This window comes from Eulemur rufifrons, chromosome 17, assembly GCF_041146395.1.
Source record: "Eulemur rufifrons isolate Redbay chromosome 17, OSU_ERuf_1, whole genome shotgun sequence".
Taxonomy (NCBI): domain Eukaryota; kingdom Metazoa; phylum Chordata; class Mammalia; order Primates; family Lemuridae; genus Eulemur; species Eulemur rufifrons.
In genome coordinates, this window is record NC_090999.1 from 39,231,144 (window position 1) to 39,253,270 (window position 22,127).

Genomic DNA, 22,127 nt, shown 5'->3' on the forward strand with positions numbered 1-22,127 from the left:
AATCACGACATTAATAGCTTTCCCAGCAAAACGGGAGTTTAGAGAAGTTACTTGCTTATAAGGCAAAACCAAGGGCTAGTGTTGAGCTGTCTTCTAGGAGGTTGCAGTCCTGACCCAACCACCTCACGAATGTGAGGCTGTGTGTTTGTGTGTGAGTTCTCAACATGGAATCAGGATTTTTTTTTTTTTTTTTTTTTTTTTTTTTTTTTATAAAGAGGGCAACCAGGCAGAGTTGGTAGGGAGAAGAACAATCTGGTCAGAGGCATATTTTCCCCACATGTAGGGTTTGCCTTCTACAGCTTAACTCTACTACATTGAACAAGAGGTTTTAATGTTTTATGTAAAACTTCTGAGAGTGCCCATTTAGTAGCCATTGAAAGGAAAACAAAAAACATGAAAGCTCAAATTTAAGAGAATCTTGAAGTCAAGGAAACTAAAGTTTTCTCCTTCCTTTTAGATAAACTTTGTTTTGATATTTAAAAACATCATTTAGTAGATTTGGGAAATCCTTTGGGAATTGGAGGCAATTGTTTAATGATATTTGCCTTTGAGTCTGTCACTATCTACCCATTTATTATAGATATATCTATGAAATTGTAAATATGCAGAAGGTCAAACACATTCATTTATCTAACAAATATTTGAATGTTGCTCAAATATTCCAGGCCCTGAAGATTCAGCAGACAGCAAAACAAACAACAAAATCCCTGTTCTCAGGGACTATACATTTATCCTAGTTGGGATGACAGGCAATAATTGAATAAAAAAGTAAAAAATATAGTGTTGAGGTTGTGATAAGTGCTATGAAGAAAAACTAAGAAGGGAAGGAAAGAACTTTCGGAGGTGGGGAATTGCAATGTTAAAGTGGTTAGGGAAGGCCTCAATGAAAGGAAGCTTTTGAGCCAAAACTTTAAAGAGTGAAGTGGCAAGCTTGTCTATCTGGCAGTAGTATTCCAGTCTACGGTAATAACAAGGCAAAAGGGCCTGGGGCCTCGGCCTGAGATGTTCATGTTCATAGACCAGTGAGTGAGGACAGTAATAAATGAGGTCAAAGAGTTAAGGAAGCAGTTTGGGTAGAGGAGTGACAGTATCTAACTGAAATTTTAAAAGGAGTATTCTGGCAACTTTTTTGAGAATAGAGCATGGAGTGGGAGTGGGGAGAGGACAGAAGCAAGAAGATGATTAGGAGGCTTTTGCAAAATCCAGGTGAGAGAAGAAAGTGGCTTGGACCAGGTTGGTAGTAGTGAAAGGTGATAAGACTTTTAAAATATATTTGAAGATAGTATTAACAGGATTTCCTGAGGATTCGGTATAGAGCCAAGAATGACTCCAGGGTGTTTGCCTTGGATAACTGAAAGGAGAAAATTGCCATCTAGTGAGAAAAGGAAGACTGAGAGAAAGAAAGTTGGGAGGGAGTGGGTCAGGAGTTGTTTGAGGGCACTGATTTAATTTGAGATGCTTGTTAGATATCCAGGTGGGAATGTCAAGTAGCAGTTGGTTATACCCATTTGGAGTTCAAGAGAGAGATATCTGGGCTGATAGTATAAATTTGGGAGTAATCAGTTTCCTGATAATATTTATTTTAGAGACAGGGTCTCACTCTGTTGCCCAGGCTAGAGTGCAGTGACTCAATCATAGTTCACTATAATCTTGAACTCCTGGGCTCAAGGGATCCTCCCACCCAAGCCTCTGGAGTAGCTAGGACTACACACGTGCACCGTCCCTCCCGCCTGGCTCCTTTCTTATTTTATTTTATTTTTTTGTAGAGACAGGGTCTGGCTATGTTACTCAGGCCGGTCTTGGACTCATGGGCTCAAGTGATCCTCCTGCCCTGCCCTCCCAACGTGCTGGGATTACAGATGTGAGCCACTGTGCCCGGCTTCCAGATGATACTTAAAGGCATGAGAATGGCTAAGAGCATCAAGAGTGAGAATAGAGAAGAAATTTGAGAACTGAGTTCTGGGGCATTCCAGTATCATTTGATCATAACCAGGGAAATGAGGAGGAATAGTCAATGAGGCTGGAGTAAAATCAGGAGGATGATATGTCCTGAAAGGCAAGTGTGTTAGTCATTATTGCCACAGTAAGGCTGCATAACAAATCACTCCAAACTCAGTAGCTTAGAGATGTATTTGTTCTCATGCCCACGCATCTACAAGTTGGTTGCAGTTCATATGACCTAGGCTGTGTTCAGCTGAGTGACTCTGCTTTAGGTTGTAGGTTGAGTTTGTCTGTTCCTTGTGTGTTCATGCTGGAGCCCAGTTTGAAGAGGCAGCAGCCACTGTGGAGAAGATCTTCTTATATGGGGGTGCAAAAGCCAATGTAAATCCTATGAGCACATTTTAAAAGGCCTCTGCTCACATTAAGTTGGCTAATATTCTATTGGCTAGAGTATGTCACATAGCCAAATCCCACGTCACTGGGACAGGGAAACTGATTTAACCCATAGTGGAAGGGTGAGGAGAATGAATATTTTCTGAACAATAATCTAAACTCTTATTACAGGAAGAGAAGAAAATGTTATAAAGTAGAAGAAGTTATTGCCTATGTCAAATGTGTCACACGCTGAGGACTAGAAACTGACCATCAATTTAGCAATATGGAAGTCATTGGTTGACCTTGACAAGAGTAGTTTCGGCAGAATGGAAGGGGTGAAAACCTGACTGGAGTGAATTTTGGGAGTAAATGGAAAGAGAGAAATTGGAGAATAGAGGTTTAGACAGTTCTTTTGGGGATTTTTGTGGCGAAAAGAAGCAAAGAAATGAGGGAATGGCAGAAGTGGAAAATGAGGTTCAGAGAGTTGTTGTTTTTAAAGATATATGATATGTACAGTATGCTTATGTTTTGGAAATATTTAGTAGAGAAAGAAAAACTGACAGTGCTGGAAAGAAAGAGGAAAACTGTTGTAGTGATGTCGTTGAGTAGATGAGAGGGCCTAGATTTAGTGCACAGGTAGAGAATTTGGCCTTAGATCTGAACAGGCACATTCCCAATAGGTAACAGGAGGGAAGGTAGAGTTACGGGCATGTATAAAGGGAAGTGGGAGTTTGTGTTAATAGATTACCTTAGGTGAAGTTGCCTAGAAGCAGATAATGAGACAAAAAGTCGTTTGTAAGTGATTTGTTGAGGTCAGTAAGGGATGCAAGAGGATCTGGGTAAAATGATGACATTGTCCACTAGGCAAATATTAATATTTTCTAAATTTGGCTCATTTTTTTTTTTAAATATAATGTGGCCTTTATTGAGTAAAGGAGAAAGGGATTCAGCTGCATGATACAACGTTTCCAGTTTGATCAAACACCTTCCCAACTATCTGACAAGAGCCTCACTAGCCCACAGGGGACATGTGGAAGCAACTGCTGCAAGGAGCTGGTTGTCAAAGGAGTGACTGGCTCCTGATCAGTCCCAAGGGGCAGGGAAGGACAGATGGCTGTCACAGAACTACTTGACAAATAGGCTTTGGCTTTTTCAGGAGTGTCTTACAACACTTTAAGAGATCTGAGCAGAAAAGAGGGCAAAGGGCCATGTAAGCAGTGCCGTGTGGCATGTGGAATGTCTATGGAATCGTGGAGGGTGACAGAACAGTCTGATCAGGCATTGTACGAAGAGGAGGACACACTGCCACCATGGCCTGTCCAATTAGTGTGGATAAACTGTCTCGGTTTGGCTAAGAGTAGAAATAAATATCAAAAGATCATATGTACCCTATAAAGATATGCAACTATTGTATACCCATAATAATTAAAAATAAAAAATAGACATTTAAAAAAATATAAAATGTTACAGCTAAAGCTCCATCCTACCCTAATGCCTTTTGTTCCCTTAAAGTTATCCTGAAGTAGCTATGTATCATTTCTATTCATGTTTTTATACTTTGATTACATATATATCTATCTCAGTATATACTGTAAATATGTACTCAGTATATACTTTCGTATCTGGTTAAATTTTATGTAAATGATATTATACTGTATGTATTCTGCAACTTTGTTCTTCAGTCAGCATTTTTTATATGTATTCATGTTGATACATGTAGTTCTTTTTCATTCATTTAATCACTATATAGTATTCTATTTTGTGACCAAACCATTTATTTATCCATTTGCCTGCTAATGAACAAAATTGGATTATTTCCAATTTTTCCCATAGGGAGATAATGAATGTAGCAATAAATATTTTCTTATACACATGTAGAAAAATTTCTAGGGTTTATACTTAGAAATGGAATTTTTGGTCATGGAACAGATTGTACTGCTTTGTGAACATTTGTCATTTTTTGGCTGCCCTGTACCTGAACCCTTTCTATATGTAAGGAAGTTCCTATTTGTAAGACTTGGTGGATGGCAGAACTCACCCCCCATGATAAAAGCTGAAAATGTATGACACTCACTTTGCCAGCCCTTTGAGCAGCTAGAACACAAGGTTGTGATTGAGGCTGGGCCAAGCAAACACCCTCCCTGCTCCCCCACCCCCACGTATCCCCCAGGACTCTGAAGTGGAAGCTAGTGACACAAAGAAGTTGTGTTTGCCAGTGGTAGGGATGGCATAAATCTAGCTCTGGTTTGTTAGCACAGCCTCTCTTTGTTCCTACCTTTTCCAAGCCTGTTATCCAGCCTTGGTAGAGATTCTGTAATCCTCTCAATATTCTTTAAATAATCACCTTTTCTGTTTAAATTAGCCAGAGTTTGTTTCTTTTCTTTTTCTTTGTTTTTTTTTTTTTTTTTTGAGACAGTCTTGCTCTGTTGCCCAGGCTAGAGTGCCATGGTGTCAGCCTAGCTCACAGCAACCTCAAAGTCTTGGGCTCAAGTGATCCTCCTGCCTCATCCTCCCGAGTAGCTGGGACTACAGGTGCACACTAATTTTTCTATTTTTAGTAGAAAGAGGGTCTCACTCTTGCTCTTGCTCAGGTTGGTCTCGAACTCCTGACCTCGAACAATCCTCCCACCTCAACCTCCCAGGGTGCTAGGATTGAGCCACAGGCATGAGCCACTGCACCCAGCCCAGAGTTTGTTCCTATTGCTTGTAGGTGAGGACTCTGACTGTCTTAGCTTGTGCTGCTAGAACAAAATATCATAGACTGGTGGCTTAAACAATAGACATTTATTTTCACAAAGTTCTGGAGGCTAGAAATCCAAGGTCATGGTGCCAGCATGGTTGGGTTCTGGGTGAAAGCTCTCTTCCTGGTTTGCAGATGGCTACCTTCTCAAATATGTGCTCATGTGGCCTTTCCTTGGCAAGAGATTGCTCTCTACTTCTTCTTATAAGGGCACTAATCTCATCATGAGGTTCCTATGACCTCATAAACCTAATTACCTCCCAAAGGCCCCACCTCTAAATACCATCACATTGTTAGGGCTTCAGATATGAATTTGGGGGGGGGGGTACATGAACATTCAGTCCATAACACTGACTGACTTACATTCCTAATTGGTACCAACTCACACTCCACCACAATGTAAAATAGTTCCCATTTCCCTAAATCCATGCCAACATTTCATGTCTTCGAATCCCTTCCTCCCTCCCTCCCTTCCTTCCTCTCCCTCCTTTCCTTCCTCTCCCTCCCTTCTTTCCTCCCCCTCCCTCCCTCCCTTCCTTCCTCTCCCTCCTTTCCTTCCTCTCCCTCCTTTTCTTTTCTTTTTCTTTTTCCTTCATGAAAAGTTATGGTAGGATTTTGATTGAAACTGCCTTAAAGTTACTTAGGGATAATTTGTCATCTTTATGATATTGAGGTGACCCATCCATGAACATATTACTTCTCCATTTGTGTAAATCTTCTCTGTCTTTCAATACAGTTTTAATTTTCTGTGTATTGTTCTTTCACATATTTTATTAGACTTATTTCTAGGAACCTTATAATTATTGCTGCTATTATAAATGTTATGTATTTTTAAATTACATTTTGTAATTATAAATATAAGAATGTTAATTTTTGTGTAATGATTGTATATCCTTTGTCTCTCTTTTAGTAATTTGTCTGTAGAGTGTCTTTGGTATTCTACTGAGACAATAATAACCCTAGTGAATAATTACAATTTTATTTCTTTTCGATAGTTTTCATTCTTTAAAACTGAATCCTTACCGTCAACTTCTTATTCTATGTCAGTCTCTTATGGATTTAACTTTTATCAGTGATTTTCAAACTTTACTGAGAGTCAGAATCATTGGGATGTTGTGTTAGCCCATTTTGCACTGCTATAAAGAAATACCCGAGGCTGGTAATTTATAAAGAAAAGAGGTTTATTTGGCTCATGGTTCTGCAGACTGAACAAGGAGCATTGCATCAGCATCTGCATCTAGTGAGGGCTTCAGGGAGCTTCCACTAAAGTAGAAGGGGAAGGGGGAGCAGGCGTGTCTCATGGCAAAGGAAGGAGCAAGAGAGGGAGGAGGTAGCACCAGGCTTTTTTAAACAGCTGGCTCTCCTGTGAACTATTAATAATCAAGTGAGAACTCCCTCATGCACCAAGCCCCTCATGAGGGATCCACCCTCATGACCCAAATACCTCCCACAAGGCCCCACATTCAACACTGGGAATCAAATTTAAACATGGGATTTGGAGGGGCCAAACATCCAAACCATATCAGACATTGTTAAAAGGCAGGTTCCTAAAAGTATATTTCCAGAGATGCTGATTTAATAAGTCTGGAGAGTGACCCAAGAAATCTACATTTTAACGCACACTCTGTATGATTCTGATACAGTTGTTGAGAGAGCTGCACTTTGAGAAATGCCTTATGTAATGTAACCTATCTCTTCTGATATTTATCATTGCCTCTCCAACTAAATTATAAAATCCTTAAGGGCAGAGATTTTGTCTTATTTCTCTTTGCATCCTTGGTGCTTGGATCAAATGGTAGGTCTACTTTTAGTTCTTTGAGATATGTCTACACTGCTTTCCATAGAGGTTGACTGCAGTTCCACCAACAGTACATGAGTGTTCCTATCTCTCCGCATTCATGCTAGCAATTGTTGTTTTGGGACTTTTTGATAAAAGCCATTCTCACTGGAGTTAAGTGATATCTCATTGTGGTTTTGATGATTAGAGATGTTGAACACTTTTTCATGTTCCGTTCATGTCTTTTGCCCACTTTTTAATGGGATTGTTTGATTTTTTCCTTGCTGATTTGCTTGAGTTCTTTATAGATTCTAGGTATTAGTCCTTTATCAGATGTATAGCATGCAAATATTTTATTATATTCCATAGGTTGTCTATTTGCTCTAATAATTTTTTCCTTGGCTATGCAGAAGCTTTTTAATTTATTTGATCAGGTCCCATTTATTTATTTTCATTATTGCTGTGATTGCTTTTGGGGTCTTCTTCATAAATCCTTTGCCTATGCTGATATCTGTGAGTTTTTCCAACATTTTCTTCTAGAATTCTTATAGTTTCATGCCTTAGGTTTAAGTCAACTATCCATCGTGTGTTGATTTTTGTGACTGGTCAGAAGTGCAGATCCTGTTTCAGTCTTCTATATGTGGTTATCCAATTCTCCCAACACCATTTATTGAATAGGGATTCTTTTTCCCAGTGTATGTTTTTGTCTGCTTTGTCAAAGGTCAGATGGCAATAGGAGAATGGTTTTATATCTGGGTTCTCTAGGGTTCTCTCTGGGTTCTCTCTAGTACCATGCTGTTTTGGTTACCATAGCCTTGTATTAATAGTATACCTTGGCCGGGCGCGGTGGCTCACGCCTGTAATCCTAGCACTCTGGGAGGCCGAGGTGGGCGGATCCTTTGAGCTCAGGAGTTCGAGACCAGCCTGAGCAAGAGCGAGACCCCACCTCTACTAAAAATAGAAAGAAATTATATGGACAGCTAAAAATATATATAGAAAAAATTAGCCGGGCATGGTGGCGCATGCCTGTAGTCCCAGCTACTCGGGAGGCTGAGACAGGGGATCGCTTGAGCTCAGGAGTTTGAGGTTGCTGTGAGCTAGGCTGACACCACGGCACTCACTCTAGCCTGGGCAACAGAGTGAGACTCTGTCTCAAAAAAAAAAAAAAAAAAAAAATAGTATACCTTGAAGTCTGGTAAATTGATGCCTCCCAATGACAATAGCATCAAAGAAACTAAAATATCTTAGAATGTATTTAACTAAGAAGGTGAAAGACCTCTACAGGGAGAACTACAAAACACTGAGGAAGGAAACAGCAGAAAGTGTAAACAGAAGATGGAAAAACACACCACGCTCATGGATCGGTAGAATCAACATTGTTAAAATGTCTATACTGCCCAAAGTGATCTACAGATTCAACATATTCTCTATTAAAATACCATCATCATTGTTTGCAAATCTAGAAAAAATAATTCTATGCTTCATATGGAACCATAGAAGACCCCATATAGCCAAAGCAGCTTTAAACAAATAGTACTATCACAATTTGTCTCTTATTGAATAGCTAAATAATCTACCATCAAGAAATGCTACATTTTAATGGTTTAATTGAAAAAATACAATAAACAAGAAAATATAAAAAATATTTACATTATAAAACTTTATTTAACTCTTATGATTTTTTTTTTTTTTTGTTGTTGTTGTTGTTGAGACAGAGTCTCACTTTGTTGCCCAGGCTAGAGTGAGTGCCGTGGCGTCAGCCTAGCTCACAGCAACCTCAAACTCCTGAGCTCAAGCGATCCTCCTGTCTCAGCCTCCCGAGTAGCTGGGACTACAGGCATGCACCACCATGCCTGGCTAATTTTTTCTATATAGATTTTTTTTAGTTGTCCATATAATGTCTTTCTATTTTTTAGTAGAGACGGGGTCTCGCTCTTGCTCAGGCTGGTCTCGAACTCCTGACCTCGAGCGATCCACCCGCCTCGGCCTCCCAGAGTGCTAGGATTACAGGCGTGAGCCACCGTGCCCGGCCTTAACTCTTATGATTTAAAAAATTTTTTTTTTTTACCATACACTATATGTTATTTGGACTATATGTTACTCTTAACTGTTTTTGCATTATATGTTACTCTAAGTTTTATGTAATGATAGTAAACTGATGTCCACTGTACCTCATAAGTTTACATAACAATTCAGCAAATGGAGGCTCTATATTCTCGGAGGAATTTCATTTGTACTAGGGCGGTATTTCCCAAACGTGCCTTATTTTAATAATCACTGAGGATAAATGTTAAAAACACATATTTTTGGGCCCTTCCAATAGTGGTCCAGCCTTAATTTGGATGGCTATGAAATAGTCAGTGGAAAGAATCTTGATCAGTTTTGCGTCTGTTTTTCTAGATTGTATATTTTACCTTTATTTCCTAGAAATACCTTCTATTGAAGACATAACCTACATAATATCTTACAAATTCAGAATGATTACTCCCTTGAATAATGGCTACATTTTTGAAAAAGGCCTATCAATTAGGGGTAAGAGAAGAAACTATGGACACTTTTATTAATAGGTTATCGCATAAGATTTTGTAAAAACATTAGATTTACACATTAGATTTTATATATTATATGATACTCTGTTTTACAAAAAAATTTTTAAGAGATGAGATCTCACTGTGTTGCCCAGGCTAGACTGCAGCACAGTGGCTATTCACAGGTGCTATCATAGCACACTATAGCCTTGAAATCCTGGGCTCAAGTGATCCTCCTGCCTCAGTCTCCCTAGTAGCTGGGAGTACAGTCATGCACCACCATGCCCTGTTCTTAAATTTTTTTGTAGTTTTTGGATATTTCCCAAAGGCTATTTACCTTAGTCTGATCAAGCTTCTATAACAAAATTCTCAAAATATTATAAACTAGGTAGCTTATAGACAGCAGAAATTTATTTCTCATAGTTCTGATGGCTGGGAAGTCTAAGATCAAGATTCAGTGTCTGGTGAGGGCTCTCTTTCTGGTTTATATGGCTCCTTCTTATTGTGTCCTCACATGGTGGAAGGGGCACTCTAGGGCTTCTTTTATAAGAGCACTACTGCTATTCACAAGGGCTCTATCCTCATGATCTAGTCACCCCCCAAAGACCCCCCACCTGCTAATATCATCACATTGGTAATTAGGTTTCAACATGTGAATTTAGGAAGACACAACCATTCAGATAATGGCACTGTTACTATAATAAAATTGTGGTAAGCAAGCAGAAAGAAGCACCAAGGGATACGTTTATTAACCAATGTATGTTAACCTTGGTTGCATACAAGACTATTAGTCAAATTGTCTTTACTTGTCCAAAGAACATAGCTTTTGTTTGAAGTGCATGTTTTGAATTATTATTGAAAAGTTTTTATTTTATAGTTTAAGGTATATTTTCAAAATGATTTATGCTATGGATGTATTCTGTAGTCAGTTAATCAATGTTTGCAGATCATTTGGTATAGATGACAGTGGAGGCCAACTCTGAAAATCAGATTGAGTGGAGATGGGTATATACATATTAGTGACTGAACTCCTAAGTGAAGTAAAGAAATTGTAAATTGCTTTATATTATTCATGTTTCTTTTTCTTTGGCACAGATCAACAATAGCTGATTCTGCAAATTGATGTAATTTAAAAGAAGGCATCTTTCATCTCTGTTGTTCTTGGTTTTATATATCCATTTTAATGCATTCAGAATGAGTTCCCTGTCTATTTTGAAGTGATAAAGAAATTATGCTGATAAAGCACTCTAGGAAATCAGGGTGGAGGAGTTGTGATTTGTATTCCCAAAAGCAAAGTTTGTTAGTCATTTAGTTACAGTTCATTTATTTCAGCTTCTTTCTTCTAGACTAGATGAGGAAAAATTAGACTTGTTCAAAAAGCTTAAGAGAAGAGTTATGGGAAGTAAGTGAAAACAGTGGTGGGCACACAAATAGCCAGCTTTTTATAACTTAGAATCTGTAAATATATTAGCTGTTGGTGCATTGAAGAAAGGGGACTCAATGTTTTGGTGACAGACACAGGTAGACATGAAGAGCAAGCCAATTCACACATGTAGCAGACAATAACCAGCTATTCACTAGATGTTGGCTCTTCTTCCTGGGTACTCAGCTGGATTATACCTCTCAGCCTTCCTTACAGTTTAGGTTTGGCCACATGAGTTCTGGCCAATGGAATCTGGCAAAGTGTTGCTTGTCACTTCCAAGCCTGGCTAGTTCACACTTACCAAGCAAGATCCTTTATGCTTTCTCTTGTATCAACTTGAAAAATGCCTTATATGTTGAATGTGGTGGAGTTACAAGATGGAAGGGATTCTGAGTTCTCAAATTACCATTTGGAGAAGCAGGATCATATATGAATTATAAACAAATTTATATTGCATTAAGCCTTTGAAATTTTGTAGTGCATCTGTTACAACAATTAGCTTGCCTCAACAGATATAATAGGATAGTGCTCTCAGTAAAGGATTCACAAACTCACCCTCCAAAAAAGCAGGCAATGGTTAGCTCTTCCTCTGGCCTCTCTTTGATATTTGCTAGGTAAGACCTGGCAACTTCTTTGGCATTTTTCCTTAATGGACTAGTTTTCCTAACTTCATCTTGATTATTATAATAGCCTCTTGACCAGCTCCCTGCTTCTGTTGTTACCCACCACCCCTAAGTCTATTATCAAAACAGTGACCAGAGTGATCTCAGGTTATTCTGCTCAAAATCCTTGTGAACTAAAATAAAATCTTAAGGCTCCCCCCACCCAGCTGAATGGACCTCCTCTTGGCCAAGGGGATACCCTAAAATTGAGTTGCTGGTCATGAGAAAGGAGGTCAGACATGCCTCATCATGCCTCCTCCCTTCTTGGAGACATCATATGTAACTTATTAACAAGACCTAAGGCTATGCAAGACAAACATACAGGTCCTCAATTTACATAACAAATCACTTGAGTCTGGGGATAAATCTAGTGGCTTGTCTCTGATTAACAGACTTCCTTAACTTAAAACATTCTGAGCCTTTAAACAAAGCTTCATTTCTTTAACCAATTACAAATCAAAGAGTCTTTAAACCCACCTATGACCTGTAAGCCCCACTTTGAGATGTCCCACCTTTTCAGGCCAAACCAATGTAGTCCTTCCATCTACTGATTTATGACTTTACGTGTAATTCCTGTCTCCCTGAAATGTATAAAACCAAACTGTAACCTAACCACAGTGGGTTCATTTGTTCAAGTCTTCTCGGGCATGGCTCTGGGCCATGGTCCTCAAATTTGGCTGAGAATAAACCCCTTTAAATTAATTCACAGAGTTTGGCTTCTTTTTCACTGACATCCGCCAAGCTTTCCATTGGTCTCAGAGAATAAGCGAAAAATCTTATCAGTGGCCTACAAGACCTTTTGTGATTTGCCACTTCTCCCCATTACCTCTCATTCTTATTTCCTAACTCCCTTTCCACTTACTCTGATATAGCTGCACAGATTTCCTTGCTATCCCTTAAACATGGCAGGCTTGTTCTTGCCTCGGGACTTCTGTGCTTGTACCCTCTCCCTGGAATGCTCTTCTTCTCCCAGGTACCCACGTGGCTTACTCTCTTACGTCCTTCTAGTCTTTGCTCAGACAGGCCTTTTCTGAGCACTATTTAAAACAAAAAACTCCTCATATTCTCTATACCCTTTCCCTGTATTATTTTTCTACATATCCCTTATCCCCTAACATACTATACCAATTTTCTTTTAAATATTTTTTATTTTCTGCCCCCCTCTGCACCCTAATTAGAATGAAAGCTCCATGAGAAAGGATTTTTGACTTAAAAAAAACCCCTGCCAGTCTAAAGTAGTACTTAGCAAGTAACAATAATACATTTTTGTTGAATAATTAAAGGATACACTATGGATAAGCATACTGTGCCAAAGGAACACTAAAGAGAAACTCCTAGTTCACAATGATTCTGGCAGGGAAAAAATTTCTGGAGAAACTCACCCCTCCTCTTCCAGGACTAGAAGCCGATATGTAGTTGTTGACAGCATGAGCCAACGGTCACTTCTTAGTCCTCAGCTGGTCCATCAACATCATTTGACACAGTTGATTTCTGTCTTCTTGAAATGCTGTCTTCACTTAACTTCTGGGACACCAGGCTTGCCTGGCTCTTCTCCTTTTTCTGGGAATTCTTTCTCAGGCTCTCCAGTAGTTTCCCCCTCATCTCCCAACCTCTAAATGTTGGAGTGCCCCGCGGTTCAGTCCTTGGTTTTCTTTTCTCATCTATCTATACTCATTGCTCAGGTGATCTGAGTAAGAAAAGGCTTAAATGCCATCCATATAGTTATGACTCTCGAATGTGTTCAGCCTGTATCTCTTTTTTTGAACTCCACACCTGTTTATCTAGTTGCCTACTGGGCCTCTCACTTTGGATGTATAATTTGTATTTCAAACTTAAATGTCCAAAACAGAACCTCTTATGTTTACCCCTCCCCTGTAGTCTTCTTCATCTCACTTAATGGCAACACTATTCTTTTGGTTGCTCAGGCCAAAAACCTTGGTGTCATCTTTGACTCTTCTCTTCCTCTCTGCCAAGTCTGCCCTCAAAGTATATCTAAAACCTCTTCTCACCATCCTCACTGCCACCATCTTAGTACTGCCACCATCATGTCTTGCTTGGATTATTTCAATAGCCTCCTAACTGGTTTCTTTGATTCTGCTTGTTGCTGCCTGACTTAGTCCCATTGGGCTGCTATAAAAAAATACACTTAACTGGGTAGCTTATAAACAACAGAGATTTACTTCTTACAGTTCTGGAAGCCGAGAAGTCAAAGATTAAGGTGCTGGTGAGGGCCGGCTGTTTGGTTCATAGATGGCACCTTCTTGTTATGTTCTCACATGATGGAAGGGAGCAAGGCAGCTCTCTGGGGTTCTGCACCCACAACTTAATCACCTCCTAAAGGCCCTCCCTCCCAATACATTGGTGATTGGCTTTCAACATATGGATTTACTGGGGGACACAAATATTCAGAATATAGCATTCCCCTTCAGCCAATCCCTACACTGACACGAGTGATCTTGTTTACACCTAAGTCAGATTATGCTTTTCCTCTCCTCAAAACTTTCCAGTGGTTTCTGATCTCCCCTACAGATACCTCCTTGACATAATCTCTTACCATTATCTCCCTAATTATCCTTCTCCATTTGGCCTTCTTGCTGATCCTTGGACATGCCACTGTGCTTCTGTCTCAGAGCCTTTGCACTCAATATTCCCTTTGTCTGGAATGTTCTTTTCCCAGAGATCTACATAGGTAGGTCCCTCACTTCCTTCAGGTCATTACTCAAAATTCACCTTTTTCAATGCTTTTCTGGGATGTCCCACCTAAAATTTTAATGCTATTCCCTTCCCCTACTTCCCATTACTTTTCTCTCCTTTTTTTTTTTCTCCTTTGCATTTTTCAATAATATATCTTATTTCACATTTATTTATTGTCTTTTTCCTCCACTTCAGTATGAGGCCATATACTCTTATTTTTTTAAAAAGACTACATCCTTCCTATTACATGCCCATCTCTGCAGTCACAACTTTAAAGGCATGCTAATAACATCCACTCTCAATGGAAATGTTTGAGCATAGGCAAGGATTTGTTCTGTTTTATTCACCAGCACTTAGTCGGTGCTCAGCCTGTGAATGAATAAATAATGGATTAAACTGAGCTGGTAAAACTGTTAGTTTTACTTACTTAGTGAGTAAGAGTCCTTCCAATCTCAGGATTTATTGTATTTACAAGAGTTGTGTAGGCTATGAAAATGTTTTGAATTGCTTGTCAACATCGAAAATACAATTTCACATCAAAATATGGATTGTCATTTCTCTTCAATAATTAGCATTTCTAGCCACAATAGCCCCACCTTCCCACATGGCATAAGTTAGCTGGAGCTGAGTAGTCATATATCGTAGACTGTTGGTTGTTCCCCAGTATGTTTTCTTGTGAACACTAATGGAACTTCCAGTTTTTGGCTGGGCACATGGGTACCTGGAATACAGACCCAGCTTCCTTTACAGTTAAGTGTGACCAGGAGCTCTGGCCAATAGGATGTCAGTGAAAGGGGTGTATGAAACCTCTGGGAAGTTCCCAAACGGAGGGAGCATACCTTCTTCTTCCCTGTTCTCTTTATTGTTGGGTAGACTGTGGATATAATGGCTAGAGCAATCGTCTTGTACCACAAGGAGGAAACAGAGAGAGTGCAAGAGCAGTAAGAAAGAGCCTCGGCTCTGATGATCATGGAACCAGCATACCAGCTGAGGACTGCCTTCCTGGATTTTATTGAAAGAAATTTATTTATATTTTATTTAAGCTATGTTGTTTTGAGTTTTCAGATAAACCTAATCCTGATTCATAAAAGCCAATGCCCTTGGGCAGGTGTTCTCAAGTTTATCACAATTCCTACCACCACCTAATATCTCCCTAACATTGACAAGGAGCTGCCATTTATTATCACATCATACTACTGTTTTTCTCTTCATTATAAATGGGAAAATGAAACTGGCACAGCCATGTATTTCAGAAGAAGAAGAGCATATGTCCTTATGGAAGTAGAGACTATTCTTACATGAATAATACTGCACAACTATTATATTAACACACACTGTACTAAGTGTACATAACATAAGAAGCTATTAGGAAACAAACCACAGTAAGAAGTATGACCAGGACAGCAAATACATGTAACAAACTTAACTTAATGAAAAACTTAATGAGCTGAAAATGAGGATTTTTTTTCATGCAAATATAATAAGTGATAATGGCATAAAATATATTAAGTGAAAAAACATTCTTGGCATGAAAACCTTGTGCCAATGATGGGTTTATAGAAAGGTTGATTGCAGCAGAAATTGTGTCCTGAACAGAAACTAGTATTTGCAAATAGAAGTTTATTAAGAATAGTATTTCTTAGCATGATGAGGCTGGGTTGAGAGGACTTAAAAGTACAAAGTTGCATGAAAAGGTTATTTGTAGGTTTTTCAATTTTTCAGCCAATAGGAGTATGGATATAAAACATGAAACTACTACCTACCCAATGAGCTATAGTCACTTGTGGTTATCTGAAGGGTTTAAGTGTTTGAATAACTTTTGAACATTCTGACAGTGATAAGCACATCAGGAAATTATTTTTGTGTCTTGAGTGAAGTGCTTATAAACAGGACTGCAGGAGGCACTCTAGCAAGTCAGTACTAACACTGGACTTGTTTTACAAAATGTAAACCCATGGTGGCAGTTTGCACGAGTTATATGGCATGTTTGTTTCATAATTCAATGGGAGTCATGTTTAACTGAAAGAAAGAAAACATGTCATGAATGTAGTAATTCATACTATGAAATGGATGTGCTACCATGGTTTGAACCACACGAGGCATGTCCCTGCTTTCTTTATTTGATGAATAATTGCATGCACAACAGATGTGGTGTGAAACTGAAGAGTTTTTTTTGGATGGTTGTGAGAAATTGGTTTGTGTTATCTAAAGCAAGTGTTAGCTGAACTCAGTGACAATTTAGTCAAAGATTGTGCCTTTGGTTGATAGTATACATACTCTATTTTTCTGCGTGTGTTCATAACTAGTTACACAAATTGATCATTTTATTCATTTAATTTCTAGCCAAATTACGTCTTTGGAAAACTCAGCCAAGAAAAATCTGGCCTACTTTCACATGCAGAAGCTATTTTCCAGAAATTTAAGTGTTGTTTACCCCTTGTGGAGCTAAGAATTGAATTCTAAAATAGTTACTTGATTTTGAAATTTATAAAAATGAACAAACTTGAATCAGTTTGCATTTTCTCAACTAATATTGATAATGATAAGAGCTCAAAAATGAAAGTTAGTACAGCATGCTGAATTGTAGTTTTGAAAACTAACCTTGAACTGAATTCTGTAAGTCAGACAGGTATTTTCAACATACAAAAAAAATAATTGAGCAAAGAATCTATGTTTTGGAAAAAACATTATCTGTGAAAAACTTTTACATTATTTATTTGAATAAAATTAATAATACTCCCCAAAAGGACAGAAGAAAACAGTCCCATTTCTCTGGTTTAAGATAAAAAAAATAATGAATTATAAGAAAAATATAATAATCAAAATACCTATTTTTGGCCGGGCGCGGTGGCTCACGCCTGTAATCCTAGCACTCTGGGAGGCCGAGGCGGGTGGATTGCTCAAGGTCAGGAGTTCGAGACCAGCCTGAGCGAGACCCCGTCTCTACTAAAAATAGAAAGACATTATATGGACAACTAAAAATCTATATAGAAAAAATTAGCCGGGCATAGTGGCGCATGCCTGTAGTCCCAGCTACTCGGGAGGCTGAGGCAGTAGGATCGCTTAAGCCGAGGAGTCTGAGGTTGCTGTGAGCTAAGCTGACGCCACGGCACTCACTCTAGCCTGGGCAACAAAGTGAGACTCTGTCTCAACAAAAAAAAAAAAAAAAAAAAAAAAAAAAAAAAATACCTATTTTTACTTGGGTATTTAAATTTTATATTAACACATTTAATCTGTAATATAAGGTATTTATTACATTATGTGCTTATACCACAGAACAGTAAAAATGAAGAATATAATTCTTACATTTGATTCTTGCTACCACTACTTCTTCATTCATTTACCATGTTCTCCTCCCCTTTGTGAGCATTTGATATTGTGATCCCTCATCTTACATTTCCTATATTCCTACTGGGTACAAAGATAATAAATGACCCAAAATACATAACATTTCCAGAAATATTTGTCATTTTTCCATAATGGAAGAAAAGAAGAAATCCCAGAGTCAAAGGCAATGAAGAGATTCAGTCCAACCATATATATTACCAGGTGGGAATGGACTAGAAGTACAGAAGACCTCATAAAGAAGTCTGAACTTAAGATTTCATAACGTTCCCTTACTTTTGTTTAGCTATTGAGATTTACAGTACAAGTCTCCCAATATAACCTGTCTACAGGGGAAAATTAATAAGCCCCTCAGAACCCACTAGAGAGATTCAGGGAGGTTCTATGTTGGGTGTACAGGCCAATAGCAACCTTGAGAATAGGACTGTGCCATTTTGAGAGAAGAAAAACTATAAGATTAATGTAATATCCAGCTTATCAAATAATATTTAATAACACTTAAACAACTCATATATAGTAAATTATAAAAATGACAATCAAGAACTTTATCATTCATGAATTATGAGTAGAGTTACTGTTTTGTAGTTAAGTGCTTGGTAATGGTGTTTTTTCACTGATTATTTCAATAAATATATTTTTGGCACCAACTGTTTGCCAAGCAGTGTTCCAGGAGCTAGAGATACAGCAATTAAAAAAATAGGCAAAAAATCTCTGCTTTCATGGAGTATATATTCTAGATGGGAGAGAAAGACAAAATAAATAAGCAGATCATGTCCTGGAGGAGGTGAATTTTGACAAGAGCTCAGAGCCCAATAATGTTGAGATTTTTAAGTAACAAGAGTTCTGTTCGCTAAGTGATTATTATTTCTCAGAACTTAATTTCATTTATTCTTACAGCTCTGTAAAGTGTATTTTATTCCCCTTCTACAAATGAAGCAATTAGCTCAGGAGGTTAAGTAACTTGCAAAATCAAACAGCTAATCAGTGGTGACTCCGTAATAATTCAGATGGAAACTTTAAAAGTTTAGTTTAGGCAAAACTCCATGTTCATTCCAGTAGAATCTGAATGTTTATTTAGTATAAGGCAATTCATGAAACTTTTATAATGACACTCCACCCTTACCTTCAATGAACTTTAATTAATCTTGAATATAAACCTTTAGGTATTTATGCACTTCACACAGTGAATAGCATTTTAAAATGCTTTCTAAATATTACAATTTGTGATTTTGGAGCAGGAATGAACTTTAATAATTTTCTATTCCAGTTTTCTGTCCTCTTCTTCTTCATTTTTAACTAGTGAGAAAAAGAAGGTAAAAGATATTATCCAAATTCATGTTTACTTGGTAGTGAAATTAGGACTCAGGTCTTTTGATTTCCAGTCCATTGTTTATTATTTATTTCTTCATGCAACCATTACAATTTTAAAAATAATCTTACCATTCTTTAATGTCCATAGTGATCATCACTGAGCTGTTTTTAATAACTTCTTTCCTTAGTATTTACTGAAACTCTGATAGAATTTTGCATATATAACATATATAAGAAAACAATAGTTAATATTATAACTCTATTCTCAAAGACTTATTAGGAATGTTATTTCTATGTTTTAGCACAACTCTGAACAGCATATTTATTTAGAAAATATACAAATTCACACAACAGTGAATGATGCCATCACAGAGGGTGAAGAGAAGCTGGAGAGTTAAGTGTCTGAGCCACGTGGGAGTAGCAGTTCTCCTGCTCCTGCTGGTGTTTGTACAAGGTGTTAACAGACCCTCACTTAGTGTGGGCACTAACCCTTGCCACAAAGGATAAAATGAACAAAAGAGAAGTGGTTCCTGCCAGTCACCTGAGCCAATCATTAGTTGCCTTAAAGAGCTGACCACCAATGCCAAAAAACAAAGTTTCTGGCCAGGCCTAGGGCTACCTGGTTAGAAGTTCTGCAAAACCTTTTGCAATAACCATAACCATCAACAAACTAATACAGCAAAAAAACACGAGGAGCTTGAAGAACTTAGTCTTAAACATTTACTTAATTGTGTTTTTAGAGACAGAATAACTAATCAGGTTAGGACTGTGACACCATTTCTTTCCAAGCCTCAGGAAAGCATGAACTAGGGAAGCTATATCAAACCACTAGCACGAAGTGTATGAGTACCTTCATGAGGAGTGGCTAGTCAAGAGGACACAGGACGTTTGTAGAAACCTACACACAGAGAACTAAGAGGTCATGATGCAGTCTCATTATTCCCCCTTGTTTTGAAATTGCAATTGCCTAATTCAAAAAGAAAAAACAGAAAACAAAAAACTAGATGGCAGCAAAGAATTATGCCTCCTGTATCTAAGAATGCTACTGACAGAGCCAGTAAGATAGATAAACTTGTATTATAATGAATGACTTGTAATAATTCTAAGCACCAAGGTTTATTAGTGATTCTAGGTAGCATAGAAGAACTTCACATATTCTTTGCAAAGAAAAAAAGCCATATTCATGATTAAACCTTGTTAGATTTGTCCCCTGAATTTAATACTATGCCAGCATTAAAACACAAGAATGAACTCTATCCTGAGGGCTAGATTTAACTTTCAGATGTCTAGAACCTTCATCACAATACAAAGTAATTGTTTTCTGTAATTAGCCTTCTCTGCTATACATTTTGAATGACAAAAATCCCAAGTGTGCCAGCCTTTTTGCCATTCCATTTCTAGCAGAGTTCAACTGATGTTAAGTTTAGTGCTTTAATGATACTTTAGAGTTTTTAAGTTCAGGCTTAATAATTAGTACCTGAGCTGGGCATAGTGGCTCACGCCTGTAATCCCAGCAGTTTTAGGAAGATTAGGCAGGAGTATTGCTTGAGGCCAGGAGTTTGACACCAGCCCAGACAACACAGGGAGACCCCGTTTCTACAAAAAAATTTTTAAAAATCAGCTGGGCATGGTGACATGCATCTATAGGCCTAGCTACTTGGGAGGCGGAGGCAGGAGGATCACTTGAGCCCAGGAGTTTGAGGTTACACCTAGCTATGATCACACCATGCACTCCAGAAAGGAAAACAATTACCTGAATGTAGAAAAAAATTAAGTTAAAGGAAAGAAAATTTACCAATTTGTTTATAAAAATTAATAATTTACAGAAATGTCTTCAGCTTTTTTAATCTTCAGTAGTTACATCATTTTTATAGAAATAACCAAGTATTGGCCGGGCACAGTGGCTCATGCCTATAACCCTAGCACTCTGGGAGGTCCAGCAGGAGGATCACTTGAGGTCAAGAGTCTGAGACCAGGCTGAGCAAGAGTGAGACCCCTTCTCTACTAAAAATAGAAAAATGTAGCCGAATGTGGTGGCATGTGCCTGTAGTTCCAGCTACTCGGGAGGCTGAGACAGGAGGATCGCTTGAGCCCAGGAGTTGGAGGTTGCTGTGAGCTAGGCTTGATGCCTTGGTACTCTAGCCCAGGTGACAGAGTGAGACTCTATCTCAAAAAAAAGAAAGAAATAACCAAGTATTAGTGTATTACTGATCAGTAATATTTCTGAAATAGAACTATGTAGCTTTTATTTTAATATCTAATTTGAAATTTTCCTTTCTATTGTGTGATAGTGATTTTTCCTTGAAAAATAATTGGGATTAGTTTGTTGAGGTAAATCTTTTCTATCAGTGTGTCATTCAGATTTTAAATAACAAAGCTAATAGTTTTTTGTTTTCTGGTGTTTCAACTAACAGTGGGCTCTACATACCTACATATCCCTTATTGAATAATCTTTATTTTGAAGTTATTCTGTCCATTATTACAATTGGTATAGTTTAAGAGTTAATTTTCAGAGTTTTCTTTAAAGGTTTTTAAAGATTTAGTTTAAATTGGGCTTTTTAGCATAAACTGTACAGAAAGAATGCTTCAGTTAAAGGGATGACTTTTTTCTTTATTAAGGTGTTTCCTTAATTGTAAAGTAAAGGCTTGGTAGCAAGTATAAACGAGAGGCGAAGCCAAACTGTGATGCTATTTTTAGGCTTTTGGTTAAGCACGGGTTTAGGGCTATGTCAATAAAACAAGTGCATTTATTATTTCTATACATTTTTAAAAACTAAGCATTTCACAGGGGTTCCATGAATGGTTTTAGTTAAAACCAGAATCAAGTTGAAATGAAATAAACAACTGGCATAGATGTTCCTTTGAAATACTGCAGGATACACGTACCTTACATGATGAAAAGACACATATTATCAGGCAAAACAGCATGGAAGGAAAATATGTCAAATGTAGAAAGCATTAGAGAGAAGTTATAGATGACCACTGCCTTCAAAAAAGGTTCATTAATATACCCTGTAAATAGGCTTGACAAATATCAATTGAATAAACAATTTTTAAAAAGTTTCAAGTGGAAGCCTCTAAAGACCTCCCATATTTCTCTGATATATTTCTGCAAGTGTTAAAAAAATGAGGGTATAGTGTGGGGAGGGGAATAAAAAAAAACAATTTAAAAGTCTCCCCTGATAATCAACCAGGCTTGAATTAGTAACCTTAAAGATCAAGCATAATATTGCAAAGTACAGAGCAGAAATAACAAGTACTTATTGAGCATCTACTACATGCCAGGCACTATTCTAAGAATTTCAAAAAAGTAAGCAGGAAGGACAAAATA